Source organism: Chrysochloris asiatica, unplaced genomic scaffold (assembly GCF_000296735.1).
Source record: "Chrysochloris asiatica unplaced genomic scaffold, ChrAsi1.0 scaffold00094, whole genome shotgun sequence".
NCBI lineage: Eukaryota > Metazoa > Chordata > Mammalia > Afrosoricida > Chrysochloridae > Chrysochloris > Chrysochloris asiatica.
In genome coordinates this window covers 3,248,045-3,273,788 of record NW_006408612.1, presented here as the reverse complement: position 1 = coordinate 3,273,788, position 25,744 = coordinate 3,248,045, and the positions used below count along the sequence as shown (strand labels likewise).

General features: G+C 40.2%; 1 protein-coding gene across 4 annotated transcripts in view; it reads right to left on the bottom strand.

Annotated features, from left to right (window-relative positions):
* RAPGEF4 (Rap guanine nucleotide exchange factor (GEF) 4) overlaps positions 1 to 25,744 on the bottom strand; it is a 411,578-nt gene that overhangs the window by 259,196 nt on the left and 126,638 nt on the right. For 2 of the 4 annotated variants that reach the window (XM_006866645.1, XM_006866646.1), the window contains exon 1: positions 3,959 to 4,216. The exons of the other annotated variants lie outside the window; for them this stretch is intronic. The gene's annotated coding sequence lies outside the window, so the exon portion shown is untranslated. Of the gene's footprint in view, positions 1 to 3,958; positions 4,217 to 25,744 lie in introns of those variants that run through there. 4 annotated transcript variants of the gene reach the window in all.

Sequence of the window (25,744 nt, the reverse complement as noted above, 5' to 3'; positions counted from 1 at the left end):
AGATTGAAATTGTCAAGGACTTCATTCTTCTTGGATCACCTATCGACACTAACAGAAGTAGCAGTTAAGAAATCAAGCAACGTAACGCATTAGGCAAATCTGCTGCACAAGACCTTTTTAAAATGTTGGACAGCGAAGATGTCAGCTTGAGGACTAAGGTGTGTCTGACCCAAGCCATGGTATTTTCAGTAACCTCATATTTATGCGAAAGCTGGACAGTGAATAAGGAAGACCATAGAAGAATTGATGCCTTTGAATTATGGTGTTGGAGGAGAATACTAAAAGTGCCATGGGCTGCCAAAAGAACCAATAGATCTGTTTTGGAAGAAGTGCAGCCAGAGTGCTCCTTGGAGGCCAAGATGGCCAAACTTCATCTATTATACTTTGGACATATTGTCAGGAGGGACCAGTCACTGGAGAAGGATATCATGTTTGGTAAGGTGGAAGGTCAGAGAAAAAGAGGAAGACCCCCAACGAGATGGATTGGCCAAGTGGCAGCATTGATGGACTCAAGTGTGGCAACAGCAGTGAGGTTGGTCCAGGATCGGGCAGTGTTTCACTCTGCTGTACATAAAGTCGCTATGGGTCGGTACTGACTCAACTGCACCTAACAACAACAAAAACTTTTCTATTAGTAGAGGGTTAGCGAAAAAGAGAAAGACCCCAGTGAGATGGATTGATACCATGGCAGCAACAGTGGGCTCCAGCATAGAGACAAATGTTAGAATGGTGCAGAACCAGACAGTGTTTCCTTCTGTTGTGCATAGGGTTGCTATGAGCCAGAACAGATTCAACAGCACCTAAGAACAACAAAATTTCTACTAGAGGGTATCTGGGTATACTTTTGAAAAACAGCCCAAAGATGTTGACACCATGGTTTTTTAAGACTTACAAATGAACTTTTGGACCACAACTTATTTGTCAGTTGGGGTTTGGAATAGTTTTGACTCCTGCTTAAATTTCCTCAAGAAATCACAATAAGTTATTTAGGGAATAAAAGTTGCCAAACTTTCTGACAAACCATAATGAATGCTTAAATTACGAAAGGTCAACCACCCATCTTTTGGCTCCCATTTCCTCTTTCAAAGCAAGCTATTTTGAGAATTTCCATTCCTTATGCTTTTTTTCTTTCCAACTCTGACACTATTTGTATCCCTTTAGTGGTATTTTTTTTACTCAGGAAAACTTAAATAAGGTCCAAGATTGCAGAAGAGCCTTATTATTTGGTGATTGTGGGTCTTGTCTGGGAAAAACTCCAAACATAGATTTGCCATTTTAAGCAATTCCTTTGAATTCTCACTCTATTGTCAACAATAGTATTGGTTTATTATCGACTTTTTTTCTTTCCTTTTACATAAGTTAACTAGAGCACTCCAATTTCCTCTTCCCGCTTATGTTTTTTTGTTTGGCTTTTTTTTTTTTTTTTCTAATCTAAGCCCCTGAAGGCACAGTATTGCTTTATCTTTCAGGGTTTTGGATGCACACACACAAAAAAATACTTATATGTGTGTGCGTACATCCATAAACCCATGCTGTCCAGTTGATTTCAACTAATAATAATGCTAGAGGATAGAATAGAATTGCCCCGTAGGGTTTTCAAGGCTGTAATCTTGTACCTAGAGGTCGCTAAGAGTCTGAATCGATTCAGTGGCACTTAACAACAGCAACGAAACCCTTTATGAAATAGATTGCAACGTCCTTCTCCCATGAATATACACACACATATATGTAATCTGCTTGATGAGAGTATGTGTCTAGAACATGCTAGATACAAATAATTGCTAAATAAATAACGTTCAAACCCAGACCAGGAAACAGAAGGTGGCTCCTTGCTGCTATTTCATCTTGACTTGCTACTAATTGCAAGGTTTAGTCACAGGATGCTTCTTAATATAAAACACTCTAACATTTCCTTCCTGACCCAGTCCCAAAGAGTATTAGAATGATACACAGTTCAGATAAAAGGTGTTGAGATTACTGGGCTATCTTCCAAACCACAGGCCTATTTATTTTTTCCTAACTACAAGATCAACGGCACACAACAACAACAGCAAGATAATTATTATGGGATTTTTCTGTATGTCCTTTAGTTAGGACAGTAATGATTCAATGCAGCCTTTCATCTGGGTGGCAACACTTTGAACGTATCCTGATCTTCTGCCAGTTTAGCTCCATCTACACCTTTGCTTTTGGCTTTCGTTTGCATGATTACTAAAGCTCCCACTGCCTAGTCAATCCCTCATTTAGCCACTGCTGCTGTTAACTACACACCTCAACAAAAACTCCTTGGAAATGGCCTTATTCGCTTGCAGCAGGTTTATTTTAAGCAAATTCTTGCTACGTTCATCATTTTGGCAAATAAAGACAAGTTCAAGGAAATTAGAGGCCAAACTTGACAGAGCACTGGGTGCAGCTGCTGGCCCAGCTGTGCAAAGATTCTCAACTGGTCCATTACCTCCCAAACTCAACTATTCAGCACAGCCTTCCCTAGTCCAGCACTCCTGTTGGTCTAACATATTTGGAAACGGCCATTATTTCAAAAATGAATGCTCATGTGTATTTATAGCAAACCGTATGCCTGCTCTATCAACAATTAAAGAGATTAGGATTCAGCAGACATATTCCTCTAATTAGGACAAGATGGAGGACATGGTACAGAGAAGACAGCAGCAGTCTGGTCAAGGTTTATGCTTCATAACAGGACAGCCATGCTGCATTATCAGCAGTCAAACACCCGCTCTCTCGAGGGTCATCCTGCTCTTTGTAGACTATGCACTTTCCTGTGTCTGTCCCATAGAATTTTCACTCAGGGGATTCTGCTTGCAATAGACAGTTCACATTTCCTCTCCTCTCCTCCCAAACTACTCTCTAAGTTCAACGGGTCATTTTAAGACTTGTTTTCCAATAGCATGTGGACAGCATCATGTGTCCACTTACTTGGTTCAGTTACCTCGGAGTATGCTATCTGCTGAAATGTAGGCAATCTTTCCCCTGAACAAAAACCCACTTTCAATGTCTGGGCCAGGAATCCCATCTTGCCTCAAGCTTGCCCCCATGCATTACTGAAGCAATCTTCTCGGTGAGGCGGCAGGAACATCTCCCTCAGAGTAGCAATCTGCAGGCGGTTCATTTTATGCACAGTTCTAATGGGAAACATAGGAGAACCGAGAGTGCCACCCATTCATAGTCTCCATAATGAAATGTGATAATCTAATTTGGTAAAAATAAACTGTGAAATCAGAGATTTGAGGCAAAAACTTTAAAGATGCAATTCAGACTAGCAATCAATGCTTATTCAGTTTCTGTACCATCTCAGCTTTCTCCCTGTGCAGATGCTTAAGTGATGCTAAATTAAATAATTGGCAAATTTTTAAAACTGCTGGAAATTACCATCTGTACTTAATTTTGGAATATAAAAAGGTCCATAGAAAACACCCTTTATGATTATTTTGTCTAATAACAGATATGAAACAATACAAACATCCCAGTCATAAAATATAATGCGTTCCATGAAGTCTGGTTTACATATTCAAATACAGTATCTTTCTTTCTTTTTTTTTTCAAAACGAAAGACCACAGGAGTGAAATGTTGGATTTCCAGTACATATATTTAAATGAATGAGCACGAACTGAGTTTTAGTTTAAAATCTAAGCTCCGTCCCCACCCTACCCTCACTCCCCCCTGCAATACAAAACATCTAAAAACAAAACAAAACTCACCCAGGCTTCCACCAGATAGCAATGATAAACATCACTTTTTCACATTCTCTTCTGGCCAACACGGGGCGAACCTATCCTCTGTTCTGAACTTTATTAGACTGTTATTACATTTATACAAAATGCAGTCTACTCCTGTCAATAAACATGCTGAGGCTTTCTTGAAAACGCAGAGAAACAAGCTCTCTCTCTAAGTGGGAACACACTGGTAAATGCATGGATGAAACAAGTGGAAACTTACACCAGACACTTCTCCCAGGTCCAGCACGGCCAGAGCCCTAAGGGCACATTCTAGTGTTTTTTAATCCATGATCTGCTCTCCTCACTGATGGGGCTACTCAGGCACATGGTCAAGTGCAATCAGCTTCTCCCTTAGTGATGTACGAGAGCTGCGCTGATTTATCTTGTCTTTCTGCAGCATATTAACACTAATGTTTCTGCGTATGCACCCTACCTTTCTTTAGCCAGAGCCCGGGCTTTATCATTGGTAATCTAAATTAAAGAGCCAGTGAACAGAGCAGGGTTGTTGTCTCCCCCTACCCCCCTCCTCCTGTTTTCCATGAAACAATTGCCAGGCAGTCATTCCCGGACAAGGATTCCACTGTTTATTCTAGAGAGCCTCGCCTCCAATATCCCATTGAGACTGGAAGTCGAGTCACAAAAGAATAGGTCCAGCAAGACAGTTTCAGTTCAAAGGTCTATTTATGATTTATTCTCTAAAACCATACAGATGGCCTCGGGAAATTCTAACAAGAGCTGTCACCTAAGGGCCGCTCAGTCCAGAATACAGAATTGACATTATTTACCAAATCTCAGCAACCTGACCCTCACTTACTGCCATGTGCAGTTTACATTCAATGACTTTTTTTCAGAGAAATCTCTTCCTTTTTAAGTCAATATGTGTTTGGCATATGAACACCTTAATGTTTATTTTAATGAGAAATAGGAGTATGATTTAGCAAGCTGTATAAAACAAGAAGCATGAAATGCTAAAAAAAAAAATTTAAGGAGATAAATCAGAGTTTTATTAACTTTGTTGTAACTGGTGATTGTATACCATGGAGTCAGTTCTGACTCACAGTGACCCTGTATAGAGTTTCTGAAGCTGTAAATCTTTCTGGGAGCAGATTAGAAAGCCTCATCTTTCTCCCATAGAGCAGCTGGTAGATTCAAACTGTTGACCTTTTGGTTAGCAGCCCAACTTGTAACCCACTACGCTACCAGGGCTCCTAACTAGCTGACAGCAGCAGCTGAAACAGGAGCTAAAGGTTGTACTGAGTTCATAATTTGTCAATTCCTTTCTTCGAGACATACTGAGAATTTTTGCATCTCCACAAATGTTTAGGAAGAAGGAACATATCTGAGTACATTTTAATCACTTGAAAATGTGCTGTCTTAGCACCATTCTAATGCCTTCCAATGACTGGTAACATAACAGTAGGTTTGTTTTCTCACTTTTGGCTACAACTGTTAAACAGCTGTTCAGTGACATAATTTGGTGGATAGTAAAGTATAACAAGTTTCAGCCCTATATTTTGTGTTGTTAATAGAAAGAAAATCCTACTTTCTTCATACTCAGAAACAATGATGTGTACTGTATTTTCATTTTTAGTTTAAAATATTAATAACTTATATCAATATATCCATTTCTATACAGATGCAGAATAGATTTGCCATTCTTAATATTCTTAATATTTATAATATTCAATTCCTCAGCCCTTGACATATGCAACATTTCAGTTTTTCATTTAAAAAAAAAAAAATGTCTCTTAGCAGAAATGTAATATACTCACTTTCCAGAGCCTTGCAAAAAAATAAAAATAAGATAACCAATCTCAAACATTCTGTTCCTTAACTCTTTTCAAAATTTCAGTTAGGAGCAATAATACTCAGATGGCTATTTGAAGACCATTTTGAGTGCCTTCTAGTTCTTCTAGATTGTCCCTAGGTTACTTTTAAAAATAATGTCTGAATTCCTCAACTCTAGGACTTGGTTTTACTGACATGCTCCACAGACATCCAGAAGAATTATTTAAAATTTTTACATCTGAGATGTCACTCACTGCCTAAAACTCTGCAGAACTTCCCGTTATTCTGAGGAAGAAAGCCAAAATCTGTATCATTAGCCTTCAAGGACTGAGGTTTATTTCACTTGGAAGACAAGCCCACCTTCCTAGAACTGACTGGCTGGGATTCAGAACCATCAGTCAATCACATATTGAACTCCAGCTCTGCACTTGCCAGTCAGCTTGAGTATAACACCTGAACAAGGACCTGGCAGCAAAGAGAATTCCAAAGGCCTTCTCCCTGAGCTTGAAAGCCACACACTCATGAACAAGACTTCTGTATTCCACAAATCAGCTTACAAACTAGGACACAATCAATATGGACCAAGCCAGAGTCTATAAAGGCAAAGTGAAGGTAAAATCAAGAAATAAGAGGAATGAGATTAAACTCATCACCGGATGAATATTCATTCAAACTGGGTTAGGCTAGAGTTGGAGAAACAATAAAGGAGCTAAAATTCTATCAGAACAAGTATTGCTCAAACTTGGTGCTATGTTTTGCTTTCAACGTCTATGTTGCTATTGTTAAGTGCTGTTAAGTTGGTTCCAACTTACAGTAACCCTGTATAGAATTTCCCAGGAACAGCTGGTGGGTTTGAACAGCCATTTTTGCAGCTAGCAGTCCAGTGCTTATCCTACTCCTTCAGGACCATACCAGGAGTTTCAAGGACTATGGCTAATGTCAACTAAATTAATCTTAGACTTAGATCGTTAAAGTCAACTATCTATCCCATAATTGTGATTCTGAGTTTCTTCAATAAATCATGTGTTGTTACTGCTGTTTCTGTGTGTCATCGAGTCAATTCCAACTCATAGTGATCCTGTACAGGGCTTCCAAGGCTGTAAATCTTTATGGGAGCAGAAAGTCTCATTTTTCTTCCACAGAGCGACTGGTGGATTTGAATGGTCAACCTTGCAGTCAACAGCACAACAGCCATGCTACCAGGACTCCAGATAAACATTCGCTTTATATTAATCATGAAAAGATTAGAAAATATGGGATTTTCAGTGAAAGTTCTACTTTGACATTAACTGCAACCAGCACAGTCTTTTAATGTAACTTGTATCAAGGAGTGAGAATCTAACTACATGTTGCTGTTAAATGCCATTGAGTCAGTTCTGACTCATAGCGACTCTGTATAGAGCGTCCGAGGAATGGCTGGTGAGTTTGAACTGCTGACCTTGTGATTAGCACTCCAGTGCTCCTCCTAACACCACAGCAGAACTCTATATGACTGCATAGCACCCAAAATAATACAAACACCCAGCGACAAGTGAACTGAATAATGAGATCTTGGGACTGATTTGGTGCACAAGGAACTGACACTATAAAACCCCACAAATCCCAGAATATTTGCTATAATTTATGCCTGGAACACCATTCAAGTCTCCCTTTGGGAACCCATTGCCATGAATTGATTAACTGCATCATATGGTTTTCTTGGCTGTAAATTTTACAAAAGCAAATCACCAGGACTTTCTTCCATGGTACCGCTGGGTGGGTTTGAGCACTCAGCGACCTTCTTCCTATTGGAAGAAATTTTAAAACTCTAAAATCAAATTATGCCTATGCTTGAGTCATGGCTCTGTTACTTACTAGCTGTAGGATCTTGAATAAAGTACTGAACCTCATTGCAGAGTTTTAAAAAAAATTCATCTGTAAAATGAGGTCATTGAGTTCTCCTTCTAGTCATGGGAGAGTAGGCTATATCAGATCAACATTCCAATAGAAAACAATGATAAACTTTGAACAAAATATTAAACACAAACTATCTAAAGCTACTGAAGAGAGACCAAAAGCTGGTGGAAACTAAAGGAGGGTTGACATGTAGAAGAATGATTGTCAGCAAGTTCCCATTTTATACAGCTTGTCATATTAGGACCGACATCAGTCAGATAGAAAGCTGAAGTCTGACCGGCTGAGGAATCAGAAGATAGTGCTCAGGAAGAAGACAGCAGCTGTGAATAAGAGAGAAAATACCAGAAAGAAGACAGCCAAGGCAGGGAAGCCCCGCATTCAGTAGACTATAAAATCTGACCCTTCAACTGTGCACATTTGGGACAGCACCCAAGTAGTACAGTGTAGGCTAGAACTGAACAGAGAACCGTGTAACATTGGAACTGGAATTCAGCCAGTTAACTGCCTAGTAAAACAAAAAGTTCATACACTATAGCGGTATATGCAGAATGCAGAGTTGTCTGGTAGCGTAGTGGTTATGAATTGGGCTGCGAACTGCAAGGTCAGCAGTTCAAAACTACCAGCTGCTCCACGGGAGAAAGATGAGGCTTTCTGCTCCTATAAAGATTAACAGCCTTGGAAACCCTGTGCAGGGTCGCTATGAGTCGCTACGACTCCACAGCACATAACAACAACAACAACAACAACATAACATATCACTCACAATGTCCACAAGAGAACCCAAAATTACTAAATTATATAAGTAACAGGAAATATAATGCATCCTAAAAAAAAAAAAAAGATTCCTAGAGAGCAATTCTGGATGACCCAGATTTTGGAATTAGCAGATAAATAATTTAACGCTGATATCATTACTGGTAGCCTAGTGGGTTATGCATTGGGCTACTAACCACAAGGTCAGAAGTTCAAATCCACCAGCCGCTCAGCAGGAGAAAAATGAAGATTTCTGCTAATGTACACATTTACAGACTTGGAACCTCTCTGCCAAAGTTGGAACTGATTGGACGGCATGCAGCAATAACATCATGACTATGCTCAGTGACATAAAAGAATGTGAACCTCACACAAACCTTGTTAGAATGTAGAGGAGGCTAGAACTTCCTATACTTCCCAATTCATTATACCAGTCCAGCTATAACATTGATGTGAAAATCTGACAAACATACTATGAGAAAAATAAATGACAGTAAACTGCTATGACACTGGAACTTAAACCACTGGGTATTTACTGACTATGCAAAGGCATTTTACAGTGTGGATCATAACAAACAAAGAATGGGTATTACAGAATACTTAATTGTGCTCATGAGGAGCCTGTATATAGTCCAAGAGGCAGTAGTTTAAAATCAGGAAAGGTGTGTACCAGGGTTGTATTCTTTCACGATACTTATTCAGTCTGTATATTGAACAAATAATTCAAGAAGCTAGATTATATGAAGAAGAACGTGGTATCAAGATTGTAGGTAGTCACTAACAACCTGAGATATGCAGATGACATATGGTGCTTGGTAGAAGAGGACTTCAAATACTGATGACAATCAAAAACTACAGCCTTCAGTGTGGATTGTCCCTCAGTGTAATGCAAACAAGAATCCTTACAACTGAATAAATAACATTATGCTAAATGGATAAAAGATTGAAGTTATCAAAGACTTCATTTTGCTTGGATCCATAATCAACACCCATGAAAGCAGTCAAGAAATCAAACGACATTTCATGGAAAAATCTGCTGCAAAATATCTCTTTAAAGTGTTGAACAACTACGCATTTGTTTCTAAAATCTGGAGAATAAACTAATGAATAGGTTCTGTTGTTATTGTTGCTAGGTGCCCTGGAGTCATCTCTAACTCATAGTGACCCTATGTATAACAGAAGGAAACAGTGTGCGATCCTACACAATCCTCACAATTATTGCTTTGCTTGAGCCCATTGTTACAACCACTATGTCCATCTTGTTGAGGGTCTTCTTTGTTCATGGATAGTTTTTCAAGCATAAAACCCTTCTGCAGACACTGGTTCCTCCTGATAATGTGTCCAAGGTACATGAGATGAAGTCTTGTCTTCCTCATTTCTAAGGAGCATTCTGGTTTTACTTCTTCTAAGGCAATGCCCTAATTCAAATGCATCAGTTCTTCTTAAGCCTTCCTTACTTATCGTGTAGCCTTTGTATGCATATGAAGTGATTGAAAATACCACTGCTTGGGTCAAGCACACCTCAGTCCTCAAAGTGACGCCTTTTGCTTTTGAATACTTCAATAAACCTTTGGCAGCAGATTTGCCCACAGAAATACATTGGTTTCATGGCTGCTGCTTCCAGGAGCATTGATGGATCCAAGTAAAATCCAAGTAAAGTGGATCCAAGTAAAATGAAATCCTTGAAAACTTCTATTTTTTTCTCCATTTACCATGAAGTTGTTTATTGGTTCAGCTGTCTTCTTTACATTGAGTTGTAATCCATACTGAAGACTGTAATCTTCTGTTTTCATCATTAAGTGCTTCAAGTCCTCTTCACTTCTAGCATGCAAGGTTGTGTCACCTAGATATAGAAAGTTGTTAATGAGTCTTCCTCCAATCCTCTGGCTGAATCCCTCTTCATATAATCCAATTTCTCAGTATTTGCTCAGCACACAGATTAAATAAATATCATGAAAGATTACAACTCTGATGCACACCCTCATTTTAAACTATCCTGTTGTTCATTTGAACAACTACCTATTGGTCTGTGTACAGGTTCTACATGAGCACAATTACGTGCTGTGGAATCCCCATTCTTCCACATGGTATCCATAATTTGTTATGACTCACAGCCAAATGCCTTTCCATACACAATAAAGCACAGGTAAAGAATGCTTAAAATTAGTCAATTAAGAAACAAGTCAAGACCTGAGGACTCCTGAGCCCATGGACAAGGACACAGCCACAGAGGGCTAGAGTTGAGAGTGAAGTGTCCAGCTGATATGAAATGAGGGGAGACTCACAAGAATGCCCAAACTTGCAGACAGTACCCATTTGATGTAGATTCAATGGTTTGATGATCAGAGCTCAACTAGAGGAAGATAAAGAAATTTGATAAAGGAAACAAGTATAAATTGCTACAATTTGATGAACTTGTCCTTGTGGATGCAGTAGCTCAAAATACCAACTGAGAGGGAAAGAGTCTTCACATCAAGGCTCAATCCTATCCCATCTTTGCGCAGGGTTGGTAGGGATGGGCACCTTAGACAGCAAGGGAGCTTTTCTGCTAAGTATGAAACCCTGATCAGAAACCTTCCATGATATCTAATTCCATTCTTCCACACATATTGTGAAGCCCCTCCTATTTAGCAATTTAAGTACTCTGAAGCCCTCTCCGACAGATGGCTATTTAGGGACACTGATCACTGGCTGGAATGCACACCGAATATTACAATTGTTTCTTTTATAAAATATATTTTTTCACTAATTCAGACAAATCTTCAAATTAATTATTGTTCATTCTTCTAACACACTAGCAATACAATTCAATTATACACAAGCTCAACTTTGCAGGAATACATTGGTGCTTTAAGGAAGGTGTGTTGGATTGATCATAAGAAGTTAAAGTGGGGGTGCACAGGTTCAAGTCCCTGATGTTTACTATGTTTATTACATTGCCGGTCTCCCCAGACACTTCATTACTAATTGTTTTCCAACACTGAAACTTTTTCAAGCTTTGATCATCTGTGAAAGCTCAGTAGGATAAAAGAACCTTCCATAGAACACACAGACTAGGGCAGAAAGACCATCCCTTTAGCATTTGCCACAGAAGTAGAATATCATCTGCCCAGACTCCACCCCAGTGCTTCATTAAAGTGATGTAGTTCAAAATACGCAAATGGCACAGAACAAACAAATGAATTATATGAGCCTCCATAGGCAATTTACTCAAGGTAATTAAGAAGGTTAAATCAAACAAATTATCCTTTTAAGTGGCAGGTAAGTTTTAATTAGTCTTGATTTCTATACTAAAAAGGAAACAAGTAACCCAGCAGAAGCAACCCAGTGAGACTCAAAAGGCAACAAAGTGTCAAGAAGGGAATCAGGACGCACACTCTGACTTTGGATTCGTAAGTTGAGGACCAGGCGTGGCTGCATTCTCAATGGACACCAGCTCAGAGAGAAGGTGTCCTGTGTATGAGTTTAGAATTGATAGAATACATTTTGGGGGGAGTCCTGGTGTAGTATAAAGCTGTAGTATAAACAAGGTCAGTGGTTCAAACCCACCAGCTGCTCCTCAGAAACCATATACAGGGTTGCTATGGGTCAGAACCAACTTCACTGCACTTAACAACAAATACATGAGTGTATTTTAAATTGTAAAGATGCAAAACACCAAACGCATGAATACAAACACAATGTCATTTCTTTCCAGCCAGCATCTCAATCTCTCTACCATAAGAAAGGGACCCCAAAAGTCTGTTTCCCACTGCAGGGATTGATAGTTCTTCTCTGGGGGCGGGGTGATATGGTGACCTATAGTAGAACCTTCCCAGTTGTATGATGATTACCATCCATGAAATATGTGTATAAGGGATCAAACCCACAGGCTCAATAATAACCATGGAAATAAAGGAACCCATCGAGAGAGAAAAATTCCTAGAGTTGTCTCAAAATGGCCAAGCCTAAAACATGGTCCTTTTAAGTAGATCACACATATGAAGGAACTACAAAAAGTTTCTGGGAAAATTCCATTATCTTTTAATTCCATTTTTCCATGAACTTTTTGCAGCCCCCTAATATGTACTACAAAATAACACAATTTCAAAAATAACTATAGTCTAGTTCAAAAGCTTCACATAATCTCTGAAGCCAGGCATGTCCTTGACTTTTTCCTTTCAAGTTTTTTGTCCCAGTAATTTTAGTGGAATCTGATTACACCCCAGACCCCAACCATTGGTAACTTAAGGTTTTCAAAGAACAACCTGCTTTCTTCTCCACATGGAGCACCTTGCCTGGTTAGCCACCTTCTTCCACCTTCCAGCCAGCGCACACAGTGTGTCTTGTCCACTTCACTCCTGGATTTCTGGTCAGGCCAGATGGTCCAGAGCAGAAGTCAAGGAGGAAGCTGAGAACATGAGGCAGGGTGGTGGCAGAGGGAGCAGGGAGGGGCCTGGAGAATAGGCTGGAAAAGCCAATCTAAGTCACTACCTCTGGCATCTGGGCTCAGTCAGCCTGCCACACAAGAACATTTTAATATTGTTTCCTTAAATAGTCTGCCCTCAGAGTGGCCCTAGGGATATTATCATAATACTAATGACAATGGTAAGAAATTTCTTCCAAGGAGCAGAGAGAATTTCAGACTAGACTATTTTCTCTTCTGCACTCATGTCTTGACGATGGAGGGACAATCATACAACTACTAGTTCTGTAATTAGAGAGGGAAGAACAAGTGTGTCGAGGACTCGAGAGAACTGGACCAAGTGTGTCCCCAGTTCTTCTGTTAGCTCTTGACCTTTGCAAGAAAAGGACTCCTTCCCTCTCTTCCTTTCTTTCATCAAATTCATTGGGCACTTTCTGCATACCAGGCATGGTACTATGCTCAGAGCAGCTACAGAACATATCATTCCTGTTCTTGAGTTGCTCACTCTCCAAAGACCAGAGAGACATGTACACAAGCAATTACAGAATGATGTGCTGGAAACTCAGGATGGAATGGGAGCACAGGGAGGAGCAGCCAGGACCTGGGCAGGGAGGAGCAGCCAGGACCTGGGCAGTGAGAAGGTCAGGGGAGGAGACCAAAAGAGCCGCCTATGGCCAGACACCAGTCCCACCAGCACGCATCGGCTCCTCTGACCCACCAGAAGACAACCTACGTGGTGTGAAAACAGCTTTACCTCCCTTATGAGAGCAGAAATCCCAACAGTGACACAGAGCTTGGTATGAAGCCAGGGCTCAACAAACATTTATTGAATCAACAAATGGTTTAAGAATTTGGATCTGCCTCAGGAAGGATCTCAGAGCTCATCTGTGATCCCTGCTTTAGAATTTACAGGTCAGAAATGTTCTTTTTTAAAGGTGGAGAGATTAAATGTGGTATATCCATACAATGGAACACTATTCAGCAATTAAAAAAAATAAACCAACAACAAACTACAGAAACCTGCTGCCTCAAGGAAGAACCTCAGAAATATTAAGCTCAGTTGAAAGATGTGGTGGTGGTGTGCCACCGAGTCAGGTCCGACTCATAGCAACCTGCATAGGGTTTCCTACAATCCAAATGTTTACAGGAGCAGAAAGTCTCATCTTTCTCCCACGGACTGACTGGTAGATTTGAACTACTGAACTTGTGGTTAGCAGCTCAGCTTGTAATTCACTATGTTACCAGCATTCCTTATGCCAGACATGTTGTTAAGTGCCGTTGAGTGGGTTCATACTCATAGTAACCCTGTATAGGGTTTCTAAAGCTTTTAAAATCTTTTTAGAAGCAGAGAGCATCAACTTTCTCCCACAGAGTGGTTAGTGGGCTCAAACCGCCGACCTCGTGGTTTGCAGTCCGGTGCTTATCCCATGGAGCCACCATGCTCCCTATGCCAGATATATGAGGCCACATATTTTAGGAGTCCATTTATATGAAATATTCAGAAAAGGCTAATTTATTGACATAAAAAGTAGAACAGTGGTTGTCTGGGCTATAGGCACAGGGATCAACTATAAATAAGCACGGGGAATCTTATAGGGGAATTTATAGGTTCTGTTCTAAAACTGATTTATGGTGATGATTGTGCCACCTGGTAAAGGTACTAAAATGTCACTGCATTTTACACTCAAAATGGGTGGATTTTATGAATGTAAAATTTACCTCAATAAAGTTGTTCAACAGTGTTTGCAAAGGGAATCTTAAACCAAAGGTTTGCCCTCACACTTTATTGTTGTTGTTATTAAGTGCCGTCGAGTCGATTCCGACCCATAGCGACCCTGTACAGGGTTTCCAAGGAGCAGCTGTTGAGCTTGAACCACCAACCTTGCAGTTCAAACAAGCTTTACAGTCTGGCGCATTAACCCACAGCGCCACACCAGCACACTATATGAGTAAGCTGTGAAAAACAAAGACTGGTAACCAGACTTCAAAAGACCCATGTTTTAATTCCTAACCCTATTAGCTCCATTCCCCTGAGCTACTATGCCTCCCAAAAAAGTCTGCTTGTGTCTACAAAGCCTATTTGTGGTTGCCAGGGTCTGGGGGGGCCAAGGGCAAGTGATTTGCTTAGTGGGTACATGGTTTCCTTTTGGGGTGATGAAAACACTCAGAACTAGTAGTAGTGATGGTTGTACAACATTGTGAATGTACTTAATGGCATTTAATTGTCAACCTTGAAATGTTTTCAATGGTGGGTTTTATTATATGTCTTTTACCACAATTTAATTAAAATTTTTTACAAGTCTGCATGTAAGTCATCATGTTTCAAGAACATTTTCACACTTCCCTTCCGTCTGCCAAATCCTTTCACGAGTGACCATACAGGGGCCAGCTGCTGTCCCAGCCATTTGACACAAGGATGCCCCAGTCCAGGTACAGTCCAGCTCTAACCAATTGGTTTGCTGCACTCTATCACCTTCTCCCTGATTGCCAAACATCAGACATTAAAGGGAAAAAGGAAAAAAGCTGGGCTTGGTTTGCATCTTAATTTTGCTTACTTGAAACGGGATGGCATCATTCAAAACAGCACAAGCAGGTATGGTCCCTGTCAGTTCATCTCATTTAGGCGTTGCTCCATGGCATGCCAGCTTCCTGACAGCATAGGAGGCGGTGACGTCTCTGGTATTACATGTTAGGAAACCCTGCAAGTATGCAGTCAGAAACATTATCAGCCCATAAAGCATGAGTATTCCCAGCTTCCATATAACCCAGAGCAGTCTGGCCTGCAACTATTCCAGTATGATCACTATTAAAAATACCCTAGGTTGCTATTATTAGTGACTATTTCTAGAGAACTTGCTTTTTCCACTATCATGTACACTAGTATTCCTATCAGAAAATCTGTAAGGTGAGTTCTTATTCTTTACTTATTTTCAATATGAAGACAAGCTGCTGAAGAATTTGTTAAGTTGCCCAAGGAGGCCAATTTTTGCAGGGCAAGTCCTGGAGTGGTGCTGTAGGATAAATATAATTACAGAAAGACTTCTGCAAGGTAGTTCATTATGAATCGGAATTGACTCGACGGCACTTAACAACAACAGTTTCTAAAAGTAGTCCTGGCGTGGTGCTGTAGGATAAAACACTGGACTGAAAGGAAGGATTGAACCGTACGGTCATTGGTTGAAACCCACAATTGCTCCTCAGAAATCCTATACAGGGTTGCTATGAGTCAGAACTAACTCAATAGCACTTAATAACAACAGATCTCTAAAAGGAGTCCTGATGTAGTGCTGTAGGATAAGCACTGGACTACTAACCACAGGTTAGCAGTTGAAACCCACCACCCTGTACAGGGTCTCTATGAGTCAGAACAGACTTGGCGACACTTGATAACACAAGAACAATACCAGACTCTGACTATTGGGTATCTGTATGTGTGTTTGATGCTATACACAGGGAGTACAGGCTCTCATCTATTAACTGATTTCTACTTCAAAAGAGACATTAAACGGATATTTAAAAATGCCTGATTTTCAATGGACTGAAAAAGCACTGGTGTGGTGCCATAGGATATGCACTGGACCGAAAGGTTGGTTTGAATCGTAAGGTCAGCAGTTCAAAATCACTAGCTGCTCCTCGGAAACCCTATATAGGATCGCTATGTGTCGGACCAGACTCAACCGCACTCAAAAAAACACTCAAGTTTCCATTTCTGAAATAAAACTTCTCAAAGGAAACACTTAATTGCTGCGAGACAAAAATCACATGGAATTTTTTTTTTTTTTTTTTTTTTTTTTAATGGCTGCTGGGTCATTTTCTGACCATTAAAACCAATCACAGCCAAACCTAACAATAAAAGTAATTGAGTCCTATGCCTAAGAGCACAAGGATAATATGGGAGACAAAACCCCAAAGCTCAGAGTGACCCTACATGAGAGAGTAGAACTGCCTTATAGGGTTTCTAACACTGTAAATCTTTACAGAAGCACACTGCCACACCTGCTCCCAATAGTAGCTGGTGGGTTCAAATTGCCGACCTTTAGGTTCATAGCCAAGCACTTTAACCACTGCATAATCAGGGCTCCAGGTGTATGAGAGGAAGGAGGCAAATGAGTCACATCTAAATATAAAACAGAAGGAAACATTGTCTGGTTCTGTACAATATTCATAAGCATTGGTATGTTCGAGCCCAAGGCAAAGAAGAGGAGGTGAAATCCGGAAGTAATTTTTCTCTCCATGAAAAGAGCCTGCCTTCATAGGAGGAAGATGACCTTCTTTCCTGAGGGCACCAGAAAACCAGGGCAGCATAAGAGACTTAACTGCCCCTCATTCTCATAGGCCTGGCTTAGGATGTCGAGATGGGCTTTCCACTCTGCCCTGAGGAGACTGTCCCAGCCCCATAAAGTATCAGGCACTAACGGAGCACAGAGACTTACCAGGCAATGCATGCTGCTCAACCACAAAGCAAGCCTACTTTGGAGTACGCAAGAAAGTTGTTGCCTGACATATTTGCCTAACACATACAGTGTGTTAACCTCAGTAGCATAGGGGTTACGAATCGGGCTGTGAACCGCAAGGTAAGCAGTTCGAAACTACCAGCTGTTCCGTGGGAGAAAGATGAGGCTTTCTGCTCCCGTAAAGATTTACAGCCTCGGAAACTCTGTACAGGGTCGCTATGAGTCGGAACCGACTCCACGGGACGTAACAACAACAACAACATGTAACACAAATATCACAAATACTACACAGCCCCTGTCTTCAAAGGGTTTAAACTTTGATGGCAAAGAGACCAGCACCAATCAGAGATAAGACAGACAGCCACCGGTGTCTTGGAAGTAGTAGAGTAGCGTTAACTTCTGCAAACATTTCCTGTCTACAAGTTTTGAGACAGAGTTGATGGTCACAGATAAGGCCTTCACTAATTGTCTTTACAGATAAAAAGTCATTTACCTTGGGTAAATTATGGAATTTTCTGAGTATCAGAGTTCTCACTTATAAAATGGGGATTAAAATCCATAAATTAAATGTATTAAGATGCCTGCAGTGAAATATATGAACACTCATACAAAATGGGATACATAGAGACTACAGGTCACTTCACATCCACACAACATCCATACAGTTCAGGATTTACTGCCAAAAGAGTTCACAGAAAGTATTGGTGTTCTAAACTGTTTGGGTTTCAGAATTGTGGATTAGAGAGGGCCTATAGAAATAGTTCAAAGAAACACTGTGAAGATAGAATGCAACAAATAATCATACTTTTAAAAAAAATCTTCATCTTATAAATGCATTTAAATCAATATATCCTTTATTTACACAAGAATTCACTGTGGTACCTCAGGAAACAAGAATCATCCAAGTTTTAACCCTTTGATGTACCTCCGGCAGCTTCTATTTAAAAAGCTCCTGCCGATCTCTTTAAGAAAAGAGGCTACATGTCACGTACGTCATGGTGCTATCCTGTCTTAGCCTTGTCATTGACTACTCTTACCCAATGACTCTCAGCACCCTGTCCTCCTTGGCAATGCCTTCTTTTCCACCCTCTCTATTCTCTGAGGCAAGGCCGTTATCCCATATCTTGACCACACTAATCAATTTCCAGTTAAAGATACCAGGTCCAAAATATTCACCCCGGAAGGACATTGTACTCTATTCCAGTTATCTATTCCTATATAAAATAACACTCCAATCTTAAGTTACTTTAAACAATAACTATCCTTTATTTTGGTCATGCATCGGCAATTTGGATAGGGTTTAGGGAGGCGGGGCCACAGCTGGTCTTTGCACCAGCTGGGGCAGTTCAGAAGACAGCTGGGGACTGGACACAACTGAAGGTCCACTACTAGCACGTCTGGCAGTTGATGCTGACTTCAGTCTACGACTATGTAATGTGGCTGTTCCATGGGGCTGCCTCGCCTCCTCGCAGCATGGAGGCTGGGTAACAAGAACTACTGATCCTAGACAACTAAGCAGAATTTCTTTCCCTTCCTTTTGGCCTTCTCAAATCTTATCCCTCTTTCAAAGCCCATTTCAGACCTCACCTTCTCCATAAAGTTGTTGTTAACTGCCGTTGAGTCAGTTCTGACTCATAGCGACCCTGTATGTGGTTTCCAAGAAGTGGCTGGTGAATTTGAACTGCCAACCTTGTGGCTCAAACCTACCTTGTGGTCAAGTGCTTATCCTATAGTGCCACACCAGGACTCCATAAAGTTAAGATCACCTAAAGGTGATTTCTGTCTCCTTTCTCCTCTAATATGCACTTGAATAGCATTCTATAGAGACCTATCTTTTTAGTGTATGTTAACGTTGCATCCTCCAAACTAGACTACAATCTTCTTGAGAAAAAGAAGTATGCCTGTGGCTTCTTGAGACATTTCCCCATAGCCTCTCAGAATATCATACACATTATACATGACCTACATATACTTGCTGGACAACCACTTTTTCTAGTCTTCAAAGCAGAATGCACACAGTAGGTAATTAAATGGCAGGTGTTCCACCTAAAAGAAAATACGACAGGAGAATGAAATACAATCCAAATACTTTTTAAATGAAAGATCAGGTAGTTATAGGAAATTCAAACTTCTAAATCCTTCTAAAGACTCCTCAGCACAAACCACAAGGTCAGCTGTTCAAACCTACCAGCTGCTCCTCAGAAACCCTATAGAGGGTTACTATGAGTCAGAACCGACTCAACGGCACTTAGCAAAAACAACAACAACAAAGTTCATAAACTGCTTTTATATTGAGTAAAGTAGATGTTTTGTTTCGTTTTTTTAATTCACAGTTAATGTTCAAGAGAGAGAGAGAGTATGTATGTGTGTGTTCAGCCAACATGTAGGTTGTCTGCATTGGGAATGACTCCGATAAGCTCTAAATGGGCATTTTGAGAAGGGGTAGTAACTCTTTACATTTTATAGTCTTGCAGTTACTCAAGTGTAATTACAAGATGGGAGGGTTTAGAATTAGGCAGAGTGTTTGTTGTTTTTGGCTTGCTCTTGCCAAATACCAATTGAATCAGCAGTTCCTGTTCTGGGAATCAAGAACCATCTAGAGTTGTTGAGTTAGCTTCATGAAGTTTGATGCCCTAGATTTTGCATGTATATGAATTTTTCTGAAGATAGGGTCTATAACTTTCATTGGATTTAAAAACTGCTAATTCAAGGTTTTACCTTATGACATTTGTTTTTAATACCACTCAGAGATTCTGCTGGAGTGGCAGCACTGGCCAGGACCACTGATAGAGATACTGGTTCTGGGTCTGTCACTACTTAACATCGGAGCCTTGGGGAATTCCTTATAAACTCTCTGGATCTGCTTCTGGACCCATTAACTTTAAAATGGGGGGGGGGAGCACTAGGAGATCTCTAGGGCACTTGGAACACTCAAGACATCTCAAGACAGTTCCCCTGAGAGACCCTCACTGAGTGCTTTTCCATTGCGTTTTCATTCTTGGGATCAGTTGACATCAAGTTGATTCTGACTCATGATAACTCTATATGTATCCAAATAGAACTGTGCTCCATAGAGTTTTTCATTTGCGGTGTAGGATAAGCACTAGACTGCTAACTGTAAGATCAGCGGTTTAAACCCACCAGTTTCTCCTTGGAAACCCTATACAGGGTTGCTATGAGTCAGAACCAACTCAACAGCACTTAACAACAGCAACAACAATTTCTTGGAAGCAGATCATCAACCCTTTCTTCCAAATTGCCTCTGGGTAGACTTGAGCCACCAATTTCTTAGTTAGCTTCTGAGTATGTTGACCTTTTGCACACAAGAAGCTCCTCTTTTGTGGGTACACAGTCATCCATTTACTGAGTATTGGCTGGAACAATGTGACCATCACTGGCTAAAGACATTCCACTGAGGTTTATAAAAACTTGACCATCACTAAGTTGTCCAGCTCAACACTGCATATATTGTGAAAGAAGAAAACAAAAAATCTCCATCCCACTGTCATCAATGAAATAGACTCCTACTCATAGCAACACTATATAGGGTTTGCAATACTGCAAATATTTGAGGGAGCAAAATGCTGCATCTTTCTTTTGTCGAGCGACTAACCCACAGCACCAATGCCAATAGGGCTCATCGTAGGAAGTAAATTGGTAAGTGAAAATGTCAAAAACTCTGAAAACACCACAGAGCACTGACGAACAAGTAAGTGATCATTAAGTAGTAGTATAGGGTTTGTGGCAAATGGAAACATATAACTCTGTTGTTGTTAAGTGCCATTGAGTTGGAACTGACTCGTAGAGACCCTTTGTACAACAGAACAAAACACTACCCAGTCCTGCGCCAATCTCACAATGACTGCCACACTTGAGCCCATTGCTGCTGCCACTGTGCTAATCCATCTTGTTGGGGGTCTTCCTCTTTTTCTCTGACCCTCCACTTTACCAAACATGATATCCTTCTCCAAGGACTGGTCCCTTCTCATAATATGTTCCAAGTATGAGAGACAAATTCTGGCCATTCTGGCTTCCAAGGAGCACTCTGGCTGCACTTCTTCCAACACAGATTGGCTTGTTCTTTTGGTAGTCTATGGTACTTCCAATATTCTTCTTCAACAACATAACCAAATACATCAGTTCTACGGTCTTCCTTATTCACTGTCCAACTTTCATATGAAGATAAGGTTATTGAAAATACCATGGCTTGGAACAGGTGCACCTTAGCCCTCAAACTGACATCTTTGCTCTTCTACTTTCCTACACTTTAAAGAGGTCTTATGTAGCAGATTTGCCTAATGCAACATGTTGATTTCTTGATTGCTGCTTCCATGAGTGTTGAGGGCTGATCTAAGCAAAATGAAGTCTTTGACAACTTCAATCTTTTCTCCATTGATAAGAATGATGTTTATTGATCCAGTGGTGAGAATTTTTGTTTTCTTTACATTGAGATGCAACCCATACCGAAGGCTGTGGTCTTTGATCTTCATCAGTAAGTATTTTAAGTCCTTGTCACTACCATCAAACAAGGTTGTATCATCTGCATATCGCAAGTTGTTAATGAGTCTTCTCCAATCCCAATGCCACGTTTTTCTTCATATAATCCAGCTTCTCAGATTGTTTGCATATCAGCATACAGGTTGAATAAGTATGGTGAAAGAATACCACCCTGGCACACACGTTTCCTCATTTTAAACCATTCAGTGTTTCCTAGTTCTGTTCGAACAACTGCCTCTTCGTCTATGTACAGGTTCCCAGTGAACACAATTAAGTGTTCCAGAATACTTGTTCTCTGCAATGTTGTTCATACTTTGGCATGATCCAAGCAATCTAAAGCCTTTGTGTAGTCAATAAAGCACAGGTAAACATCTTTCTGATATTCTCTGCTTTCAGCCAATATCCATCTGATGTCAGTGATGATATCCCTCACTCCATGTCCTATTCTGAATCCAGGCTGAACCTCTGAAAGTTCTCTATCAATGTATGGTTGAGGCAGTTTTTGTATTATTGTCAGCAAGATTTTACTTGCATGCAATATTAATGATAATGTCCAATGATTTCTGCATTTCATTGGGTCACCTCTCTTTGGAATGGGCACAAATACAGATCTCTTCCAGTCACTTGACCAGGTAGTTGTGTTCCAAATTTCTTGACATAGATGAGTGAGTGCCTCCAGTGCTGTATCAGTTTGATGAAAGATTTCAATTTGAATTCCATCTATACCCAGTGCCTTGTTCTTTGCGAGTGATTTCACCTTGGACTTCTTCCTTCAGTATCATTGACACTTGGTCAGATGTTACCTGTTGAAATGTCTGAACACTGACCATTTCTTTTTGGTATAGTGACTCTGTGTATTCCTTCCATCTTCTTTTGATGCTTTCTGCATCATTCAATATTTTGCCCATTTGTTGATGTTGTTAGGTGCCATCGAGTTGGTTCCGACTCATAGCGACCCTACGCACAACAGAACGAAACACTGCCTAATCCTGGGCCAACCTCACAATTGTTGCCCCACTTGAGCCCACTGATGCTGCCACTTTGCCAATACATCCCACTGGAGGGTCTTCCTCTTTTTCTCTGACCCTCTACTTTACCAAACACGATATCCTTTTCCAGAGACTCATCCCTCCAGCCAATACGTCCAAAGTATGAGAGACGAAGTTGGCCATCCTGGCCTCCAAGGAGCACTCGGGCTGTACTTCTTCCAAAGTCAAGGCTTAAAGTTTTTCTTCCATTCCACCAGCTTGAGAAATGCTGAGGGTGTTCTTCCCTTTTGGTTTTCTAACTCCAGATCTTAGCACATTTCATTATAATATCTGGCTTTATCTTCTCGAGCTGACCTTTGAAACTTTCTGTTTTGTTCTTTGACCTCATTGCTTCCATTTGCTTTAGCATCTCTGTGCTAGAGAGCAAGTTTAGAGTCTCTTTTGACATTCATTTTGATCTTTTCCTTCTCTTTTGTCTTCTTAATGACCTTTTGCTTTCTTCCTGTATGATGTTCTTGATGTCATCCCACAACTCTTCTGGTCTTCAGTCTTTAGTGTCTAATGCATCAAATCTGTTCTTCAGATGATCTTTATATCCAGGTGGAATATGTTCAAAGTCATATTTTGGCTCTCTTGTACTTGTTTTAATTTTCTTGCACTTCAGCCTGAACTTGCATATGAGCAACTGATGATCTGTTCCACAGTCTGCCTCTGGTCTTGTTTCGGCTGATGATATGGAGTTTTTCTACCGTCTCTTTCCACAGGTGCAGTCAATTTGGTTTCTGTGTATTCCATCTGGTGAAGTTCATGTGTACAGTCATTTTATATTGTTTTAAAAAGGTATTTACAGTGAAGGAGTCATTGGTCTTGCAAAATTCTATAATATGATCTGCAACATCACTTCTATCACCAATGCCATGTTTTCCATCTACTGATCCTTCCTCTTTTTTTCCCAACCTTTGCATTCCAATCAGCAGTAATTATCAATACATCTTGATTGCATGTTTGATCAATTGCAGACTGAACAAGTTGGTAGAATTCTTCAATTTCTTCATCACAGGCTTTAGTGCTTGGTACATAAATTTGAATGCTAGTGGTACTAACTGGTCTTCCTTTGAGGTGTATGGATTTTATCCTATCACAGACAGCATTGTACTTCAAGACAGAAGATGATGACTGCAATGCCATGCCTCTTCAATTGGTCATTCCCAACATAGTAAACCCTGTGATTGTCAGACTCAAAATGGCCAATACTATTTCAGCTTGCTAATGGCTAGGATATCAATGTTTTGTCATTCCATTTCCAATTCATAGAAATTTTACAATTTCTAATTTTCCTAGATTCACACTTCTTACAATCCATATTCCAATTATTAATGGATGTTACAGATGTTTCTCTTCATTCTGAGTTGTGTCCCATCAACAAATAAGATCCCAAAGGATTTATTCCATTTGTGTCATCAAGGTCAACTCTATTTTGAGGAGGCAGCTCTTCTCCATTCATATTTTGAATGACTTCCAACCTGAAGGGCTCATCTTCCAGCACTATGTCTGACAATATTCTGGTGCTCTTTATCATGTTTCAACATTCAATATTCTGATGTTGGCAATGTTCCACTGCTATTCAATGACTAAATATTTGAAAATAGTCCATCTCTCCTTCCTAGTCTGTCTTCCTCTTGAAGCTCAGCTGAAGATCAAGTAAGTGATCATTAAGTAGTAATATAGGGTTTGTGGCTGAGATCAAGTGGAAATGTATTACTATAGCCTGGTTGATTTGGCTAGTCTGTCCTTTTGTTGTTGTGAAGTGTGTGGAGTTGGTTCCCACTCATAGGGACCCTGTATAGAGTTTCTGATTAGGTTGGTATCACATAGTTCATTGTGTTCCAGGATTGCAGGCTCAGTTAAGGGAAGAGCTTTCCTCCCTAGATAGAGCCAATCCTTCCTTTACGTAGCTGCACTCCTGTTCGGAACCTTTGAATCAGGTCTCACAGGAATAGACAACCATAAACATACCAAAAGCAAGCAAACACAGATGCTTAATGGAAAAGAAAATGTATAATTAGTAATTTGGAACCAAAAAGGAACCACAATTCTTGTATAATCAAAGGTTTCATGTCGGAAGTTAAATTTTAGGAAATCTTTAAAATAGAGATGAAATTCAAGACAACATACTAAAGGAAAAAGGGGCTTTCAGCATTTAAGAGGCTGGAAAATATGGCATTGATCATTTCATCATTCTGTGGCCCATTAGTCTCCTCATGAATGTAAGTATTGAACTTGTATAGCATTGATATTCAACCTTTCATATGTATATGATTTGCCCTATTAGAAAGTCACCTCCTAGGCCTTAGGGACCATATTCTTGGATCTTATTTGCATAATAATGTGTCCCTGCTAAATACTCCATAAATAGTCTTTGAGTGAATACATAAAAGTTTCTCCCTAAAGTCTAAGATGGTGGTAAAGCCAATAACTTGACTATAGAGAGAATCTTATCTCTTTCTTCTAATTCACCACAATTATTATCAACACTACATTTCTTTCATTAAAAATAAAAATATGTAAATGGAACACCTCAGTGTGCTATTGATAAATGGGGTGGGGGGAAGGTATTGCCTGCTTAGTGCACTGAGGCCATCAGAAGTTCAGGAGGGAATCTCAATGATTGTTTTGATCCCCCCCCAAGGACAAAGTGCCACAGGACCTTTGGCTCCTGGGGATCTGAGGATTCCTGGTTTGGGAGAAAGTTCTGGCATCTCCTAGGCTCCTTGACTGGGGGGAAAAGTGTGATACAGAACGACATATAGTACAAGTAAATGGATCTTGGTTTTCACAAATATAAGTTTCATGCAATTTGTCTTCCTGCTCTCTCCCACATCTGTGTGCTTCATAGATTGTGTATGTGCAATAGTGTTCTAGACTTTAGAGACATTTGCATATATATGAACCAAATGCCTAAGGCAGAGAAATTGTTTAGACTACATATCATCCTGGATCAAAATAAAGACATCTAGAATCACCTCCAGACTAAGAGAAATCGTACAATTAATAATCATAATTATTATTATATTAATGTGCTGGACTGCAAGGTCCGTTTGAACCACAAGGTTGGTGGTTCAAGCTCAGCAGTCACTCCTTGGAAACACTTTACAGGGTTACTATGGGTTGAAACTGACTCAACAGTAACACCACTTAAAAGCAACAACAATATATAAGCATAT